Source organism: Canis aureus, chromosome 11 (assembly GCF_053574225.1).
Source record: "Canis aureus isolate CA01 chromosome 11, VMU_Caureus_v.1.0, whole genome shotgun sequence".
Taxonomy (NCBI): Eukaryota; Metazoa; Chordata; class Mammalia; order Carnivora; family Canidae; genus Canis; species Canis aureus.
In genome coordinates, this window is record NC_135621.1 from 18,772,506 (window position 1) to 18,781,473 (window position 8,968).

The window sequence follows — 8,968 nt, forward strand, 5'->3', positions numbered from 1 at the left end:
CTGTTAGTGAGCTCTTCATGCTTTTAGACATACAGCAGTTATATCACATAGCCTTCTAAGTTTTCATGGACATAGTTTTTGGACAAAAAAAAATATTCAAGATTGCTTAGTAAAGTCCCCCTCCAGGTTTATGAAGATCCATTAATTTGTTTTAAAAATGTACACTTGTTAAATCACTGTAAATCCAGACGTTTTTCACAAAGACTCTTAAAAAATCTCATTGAGAGACGCCTGGGTGGCTGGGATCACTGGGTGGTTCAGCAGTTTAGCGCTGCTTTTGGCCCGGGGCATGACCACAAGTCCAGGGATGGAGTCCCGCGTCGGGTTCCCTGCATGGAGCCTGCTTCTCCCTCTGCCTGTGTCGCTGCCTCTCTGTGTCTCTCATGAATAAGTAAATAAAATCTTTTTTTCTAATCTCATTAAAATAAAAACACAGTATATAATAATCTTCTGAATTAATATTACCTTAATCTAAAAGAGTTTCACTTGACTTTTCCTGATTCTGGAATCACCATATTACTTTGTGAAATATAAGAAGATATCAGAACAAATGATCAGATATATTCCAAACCTTGTCATATGTATACATAACTACAAAGCTGATAATAAAATAACCCTGTCTGTTTTAGTCAGTATATCTATGGATAGGCTCAGTTGTCATCTCAAAAACTGTTCATATGTGTAAGTTGAATATTATAATTCTACTTAAAAGCAGAGAACCAGAAAACTAAATGAATTTTTCACAACCTAGCTTCATGGTTAAGTTTTTGTAATCTGGCTTCCTTATGTGTATTTCCAGCCTCAGGTTCTACCCCCTCATCTCCTTCAACTTCTACTCACCTTCAATATGATTGAATAGACCTTGGAGTTTCAAGAATCCTTACTGTCACTCATCCTTTTTTTATTCTTTTACCTGGATATGTTTTATCTCTTTATTTTCACTCCTATACTGAAATTATTTGTTAACTTCATCATGAATACTTCAAAACTCTTCCCTTCATGTGTTCATTTACCACCATTATGGAAAAAGCCATCTTTAATATGAATATTGTATATATAATTGCCTATTTGCATGTCCAAAGGACTTCAAGCAAACTCATGCCAACCCCTCCTTCAACCCTAACTTAATGGCATACAAATGGTCATTCAAGACAAAAGGAAACACAAAGATTAATTACTAACCCCCAAAGTAATGAGTTTTTTTTTTTATCAATGTAAGCCATAGCATTGACATGATGGCATGATGGATGAGAAAAATCATGAAAAAAAATTAGATTGCATAGACTGAAACCAACAAATCACATCGATGGAAACATTAGGGATGAGTCAAACACCTACTTGTACAAAAGATGAAAATATGTGACTCTTACATGCTTACAGTCCCAATTATTAAACACAGAGGTCTAGCTACCTGCTTCTTACCCAACAAAAACTTATGTGCAGGCTCCTGTGCACACACACACACATCTGCTATCTGCATTTCCTTTTTTTCCTTTATTTCCCCAGTGTTCACTTATTTTGCTTTGCTTTTGCATAGATTCATATATTGGTTCTCTCTTGTCTGTGTTCTATTTTTAATTTTTTGTATAGTCAACCTTTTATTTAAATTCTAGTTAGTTAACATGGAGTGTAATATTAGTTTCAGTTGTCGAATTTAGTGATTTCTGTTACATACAACACCCAGTGCTCATCACAAGTGCCCTGCTTAATTAATGCTCATCACCCATTAGCCCATCATCCCACCAACCTCCCCTCCAGCAATTCTCAGTTTGTGCTCTATAGTTAAGTCTGTTTTATGATTTGCCTTTCTCTTTTCTGTCCCTCATGTTCATTTGTTTTTGTTTCTTAAATTCCACATGAGCGAAATTATATGTCTTCTTTGGAAAAATGTCTATTCATATCTTCTGCCCATTTTTAACTGGAATATTTATTTTCTGGGTCTTCAGTTTGATGAATTCTTTACAGACTTTGAATACTAACCCCTTATCAGAGATGTCATTTGCAAATATATTTTCTCATTCCCTAGGTTGCCTTCTAGTTTCGTTGATTGTTTGCTTCACTGTGCAGAAGCTGTTTATTTTGATGAAGTCCCAATGGTTCATTCTTGCTTTTGTTCCCTTGCCTCTGGAAACATGACCAGTAAGAAGTTGCTGCAACTGAGGTCAAAGAGATGGCTGCCTGTATTCTCCTCTAGGATTTTGCTGGATTCCTGTCCTACATTAAGTCTTTCATCCATTTTGGATTTATTTTTGTGTATGATGTAAGAAAGTGATTTCATATGTCAGCATGTCGCTTTCTGGTTTTCCAAATACCATTTGTTGAAGAACTGTCCTTTTTCCATTAGATATTCTTTCTTACTTTGTCTAAGATTAGTAGACCACATAGTTATGGGTCTATTTCTGGATTTTCTATTCTGCTCCATTGATGTATTTGTTGCATCCTAACCCTAACCCATATTCACCACTACAGCTTTGTAATAAAACTTGAAATCTGGAAATGTGATGCCTTCAACTTTTATTTTCTTCAACATTAATTTGGCTGTTCGAGGTCTTTTCTTGTTCCATACAAATTTTAGTATTGTTTTTCTAGCTCTGTGAAAAATACTGGTGGTATTTTGACAGGGATTGCATTAAATGTGTAGATTGCTCTGGTAATATAGACATTTTAACAATATTTGTTCTTCCAATCCATAAGGATGGAATGCATTTCCATTTCTTTGTGTCATCTTTTGTTTCTTTCACAAGAGTTTTATAGTTTTCACATTACAGATCTTTTACTTCTTTGGTTAAGTTTATTCCTAGGCGTCTCTTGGTTTTTGGTGCAATTATAAATGTGATCAATTCCTTGATTTCTGTTTCCACTGCTTGTTACTGGTATATAGAAATTCAACAGATTTCTGTACATTGATTTGTATCCTGTGACTTTGCTGAGTTCATGTATCAGTCCTGGCAATTTTTTGGTAAAATCCTTTGGGTTTTCTACTTGGAATATCATATTGTCTGTAAATAGTGAAGGTTTTACTTCTTCCATGCCAATTTAGATGCCTTTTATTTCTTTTTGTTGTCTGATTGCTGAGGTAGCACTTTCTGTGCTATGATAAATAACAATTATGAGAGTGGGCATCCCTGTCTTGTTCCTAACTGTAGAAGCAAAGCTCTCAGTTTTTCTCCATTGGAGATGATATTAGCTGTGGGCCTTTCACATATGGCCTTTAGGATGTTGATAGAGGATGTCCTTCTATCCCTACTTTGTTGAGAGTTTTTATCAATATCATGCTGTATTTGTCTAATGTTTTTCTGCATCTATTGAGAGGATCATATGGTTCTTATCCTTTCTTTCATTAATATGATGTATTACACTGATTAATTTGCAAATATTGAACAGCTCTTGCAACCCATTGCACTTGATTGTGGTGTATGATTCTTTCAATGTACTGTTGGATTTGATTTGCTAGTATTTTGGTGAGAATTATTGCATTCATGTTCATCAGGGAAATTGGCCAGTAATTCTCCATTTTAGTGAAGTCTTTGTCTTATTTTGGAATCACAGTAATGCTTGCCTCTTAGAATGAGTTTGGACGTTTTCCTTCCATTTCTATTTTATGGAACAGTTTAAAAAGAATAAGTATTAGGGTTTCTTTAAATGTTTGGGAGAACTTCCCTTTGAAGCCATCTGTCCCTGGACTTTTTTTTTTGTTGGCAGAGTTTTGATCACTGATTCAATTTCTTTGCTGGTTTCTTTGCTGGTATGGGTCTGTTCAAGTTTCATATTTCCTTCTCTTTCAGTTTTGGTAGTTTGTATGTTTCTAGGAATTTATCCATTCCTTCCAGATTGTCCAGCTTGTTGGCATATAATTTTTCATAATATTCTCTCATAATTATTTGCATGTCTGAGCTATTTGTTGTTATTTTATTTATTTGAGTCTTTTTTTATTCTTGATAACTTTGGCTAGGGGTTCATCAATTTTATTTATTTTTTCAAAGAAACAGCTCCTGTTTTCATTGACCTGTTGTACTTGGGATTCTTTTTGTTTCTATATCATTTGCTTCTTTCTTTAAAAAAAAAACATTTTATATATTTATTTGTGAGAAAGAGAGCATGAGAAGGGAGGTAGGGGCAGAGGCATCTGGAGAAGCAGGTTTCCTGCTGAGTAAGGAGCCTAATGGAAGGCTTGATCCCAGGATCCTGAGACCAGGATCAGATCCAAAAACAGACACTTAATTGACTGAGCCATCACTCAAAGAATTCCTTTTTATATATTTTAGGTCTGGTTTAGTGGTCATGAACTCCTTTAGTCTTTGTCTGTTTGGGGAAATCTTTATGTCTCCCTCTATTCTGAATGACAGTCTTACGGGATAGAGTACTCTTGGCTCCATATTTTTCCCATGCAGCACATTGATATTTCATGCTACATTCTTCTGGCCTGCCAAGTTTCTGAGACATCTGCTCCTAATCTTCCTTGTCTTCCCTTGTCCCTTAGGGACTTCTTTTCCCTTGTTCTTTCAGGATTCTTTCCTTATCTCTGTATTTTGCAAATTTTACTATGATAATTCTTGGTGTTGGCGTGCTTTTGTTGGAATTGGATGTAGTTCTTTCCACAGATTAGGGAGTTTTTCAGCTATAATTTTCTCCAGTAAGCCTTCTGCCCCCTTTTACCTCTCTTCTATTACACTCTATGATACCAATGTTTTGTTTTATGGAGTCACTAAGTTCCCTAAATCTACTTTTGTGATCCTAGATTTTTCTTTCCCCCTTTCATGCAGCTTCATTATTTTCCATAATTTAATCTTCTATTTCACTTATTCATTCTTCTGATTCTCCATCCTTGTTATCATTACATCCAGTTGGTGTTGAATGTAAGTTATTGCATTTTTCATTTCAATCTAATTTGGTTTTAGCTCTTTTATCTCTATGGTAAGGGATTCCCAGGTGTCTTCTAAGCTTTTCTTGTGCCCAGGTAGTATGCTTATGATTGTAGCTTTAAATTCTGGAGGAGACCTTTTCTTGTATCTGTTTTAAACTCTGTGACCTTTTCTTGTTCTTTCTTCTGGGATGTATTCCTCCATATTGGCATTTTGTCTAGGTCTCTGTCTTCTTTTCCGTGTTAGGAAAACCTGCTATGTTTCCTACTCCTGAAAGTAATGGCTTTCTGAAGATGAGGTCATCATATGATGTCCAGGGCCTGGTGCTTCAGGAAATGTTTCTGGTGTATGCTACATGCACATTGCTACAGTGTTTTGGCTGCTCTATTCCTCATATCAGTCTTCTGCAGAGTGTGTCCTTGCCTGTAGTGAGGAGTGTTTGCACTTTGACAAGAGTCCGGTGAATTTTAAGTAGATATGCTCTAGCCTGCTTGTTTGAGAGACCTCGTGCTATTTCTACTAGAACTGAAGCTTTATAGAACTCTATGGTCAGTAGACATGGTGTGTATGGGAGTTTATGCCAGTCTTCTGGACGAGGGCGCCACTGAACTGGTTCTCAGGCAGACTTGTGTGAGAAAAGCAACACCACAAAGCACCAGGAGGGGGGTTTGGTGTGAGCAGTTTAGGCTGCCACTATTGATGTTGTCCTGCTTACTAAATTTTATGCTAAGGGGCAGTGGAGCTTGCCAGCTCCTTTGTCCCCCGAGGGAGGCAATGCCACCTCCCTTCAGTGCACTCCAAAAGGGGGAAAGGTCATTCCTGGTATGTCCCAGTTGATCCTCAGATCATGCCTTTGCCTCTGTGCTATCTGCCCATGTTCTCTACAGCACTGCAGTGCCCTCAGGGCTCTATACTAACCACACTATGAAACTCTAAACTCCAGTCTTTGAGCTTTTACTGGTAACAAAACTCACAAAAGTCAGCTCCTCCTGTTTTCCCAGTCAATGTCTTTGGGGAAGTGTTCTGTTTATGCTTATGCAATTTCATAATTTCAAACAATCTCCCTCTCCCTCTCTGTCTCCCTCCCTCCCTCTGCCTCTCTCTCTCTCTCTCTCTCTCTCTCTCCTCTTCACTTCTCTCCATGACCTAGGCTCCCTACCTCCACACAACATCATATCTCTGCACCTCCTACACAATGTGGCCTCTTCTCTCCTTTGAGTTGTGCAACTTGTTCAATCAGCTTTCAGATCTAGTTCTAGGGTAATCAGAATGACCTGATTTTACCTAGCTGTGCAGGGGTTCAGGCAAGCCTAGGCTCCTACTACTACTTCTGCATCTTAGCTCATTCCTTCCTGTCACTAATAGTGACAACTTTTAATCAGCTCCATTTTTAGTTATCAAATTTCTCTAATAACCTTTTTTTCTCTATAAGATAATACTTTTAACATAGTACTTGAAATAATCCTCACATTTATCCTGTTTTTCTTTCTTTTCATGGCTACAGTGATCAAACTTAGAGCCTCTCATCTCAATGAATATAAATTTTTAAATCCTATATGATTATCTTCTCAGCGTTCATATTTTCAAGTTTCCAGATTTATGTTTTCTAAAACGCTATTTTAATTGTGTCATTCTTCTCTTAAGAAAAATGATTGTACTCATTTATTTTGAGAGACAGTGTGAGTGGGGGTAGAGGCTGAAGAAGAGAGAACCTCAAGCAGACTCCATGGAGAGCTGAGCATGGAGCCTGACATGGGACCTTATCCCATAATACTGAGATCATGACCCTAGCCATAATCAAGTGTTGAATGCCAACCTGCTGAGCCACCCAGGCATTGCCATGTCATTCTTTTCTAAGAGATTTTGTAAGTTCTCAATTTATATTTAGCAAATTAGGCTTTCTACTACTCTCCAAACTATGACCTCATGAAATTGATGGGCTGCCTCACTTTGCATCCATTCACCTTGCTCTGTCTAGGGTTAGCACGCTGACGTGAATTATCCTCAATTTTCTCTCCTTGAGTCTAGTTCTAAATCCTACCAACATCTAAGATTCAATTCATATCTGTCCAAGTTATACCATTGTTTGCTATAGTTGCCAATTTTGGCACCATTTCTTCACATGCTTTTTCAATATAATTATAGTTATCCTAATATATTGTAGTATCTAAGTATATTTTCATTATCTCGTGCATATCTTTTGACATTTCCAGCTGGATTTTCTGCTGTCTTAAGATGGAATGAATTTCTCTATAAGGCTCTATAGCATTTATTCCAATCAGGGTGCATTATGGATGTTCATTCTTTGTTTGTTGATTGAATGAATTTCTATCTGCTTATTCTAAAATAATATCAAGTAACTTGCAACAAAAATAGTGAAAGATATTTTGACAAAAGTAGTGTCAAACACTTTTCTAGGCATTTTTACACAGACTTCATTATTTGTTTCTCAAATCAATTTTACCAACTGACCTCTACCGCTTATGTACCATTTGTATCATTGTAGAGATGATAAAACAGAGCAATTTAATATAAAGGGAGGAGCCCAAATTCTAATCCAGGAATTGTGGCTTCAAACAACCGTTTTAACCAATAAACAACTATTCATGTTTATAATCAGCAAAATAAAAATGACAATATTATACAAAACTAATGAAAGTATAAACTTTATATAGGATACTTAGAATCTTTTCTATGGTTTAGTTTCAAATACGCTCCTTGAAGGTATGACAGTCAAGGTTGAACAGGAAAGTAGTCTTTGCATTATTTTAATTTTTTTGTGTTCTTGGAGAAAAAATGTTATACCAACACATCAAAAAAAGCAAAGTTTTCTTAGCATTAAATTCTAAAGATAACTTCATGTGTAGAGCTTATTATCATGGACAGAATAATATGTTTATGCTATGTGCAAGGGAAGACTTAATATAGTGACATGTGGTAGTAACTCTATAAAAGCTAAGGATCTTGCACTAAGAGATTTGCAGAAGATTAAGTTAATTTGGTCATTTAGTATACTCCCAGGGTTTAACTTGATCCATATATACAATTTGTATTAACTACAGTGGTGTTAATAGTTTACACACTATTTATTTCTAAGAGTTAAGTTTTTCAGAGCTGGAAAGATAGATTCTGTTTTCTTTTTTTAAGATTTTATTTATTTATTCATGAGAGACACACAGAGAGAGGCAGAGACACAGGCAGAGGCAGAAGCAGGCTCCACGCAGGGAATCCGACGTGGGACTCAATCTCGTGTCTCCAGGATCTTGTCCTGGGTGGAAAGCAGGTGCCAAACCACTGAGCCACCAAGGCATCCCTAGATTCTATTTTCTAAAGAAGATCTAATTGGTGATATTAAACTTTCTCCATTATTTATTTTAAATTTCATCAATTAAAATTTTTTATTACTTAAAAATCACTCCAAGATTCATCCTTTTTCCCCATTTTTTTACTACTACACCAGCTATGCAATTTTGAAGGCTCTCTTCCCCAAACTAAATCCCAAACAGAGGTGAAAGCTTCATATCGATGTTTCTGAAACCAAATGAGTAGATGAGGTCGTATCCTACTATATAGCTGAAGAACTTTTTTTTTTTTTATAGCTGAAGAACTTAATCAAAATTTGTGCTTTGGGAAAAGCTTATTATATGTCTTCATGGGAGTCTGACTTCAGATATTTTCAGGAAAAATAGTTAAATTTTTTTCATTAGTTTTGAATCCGTTACATTCATGTCATAGAAAATGAATGATAAAAAAATAATTGAAATGAAAGATAAAATTAATAAATAGTTGATAATTAAATTTGAAACCAATCTCTCGGGTACCTGGATGGCTCTCTCAGTCAACCAACTGACTCTTTGTTTCTGCTCAGGTCACGACCTTGGGGTCATAAGATTGAGCCCTGCATTATGCTCTGCACTTGGCATGGAGCCTGCTTAGGGTCTTTCCCTCTTCCTCTCCTTCCCTCTCTGCCCATCACCCCACTCTTGTGTGCCATCTCTCTTAAATAATTAATTAAATAATAATCTTTAAAATCCTGTCTCTGTTTATGCATAACTTCATAGAAACTTAACTTCATAGAAAAATAATATTTATACAGATATATTCAG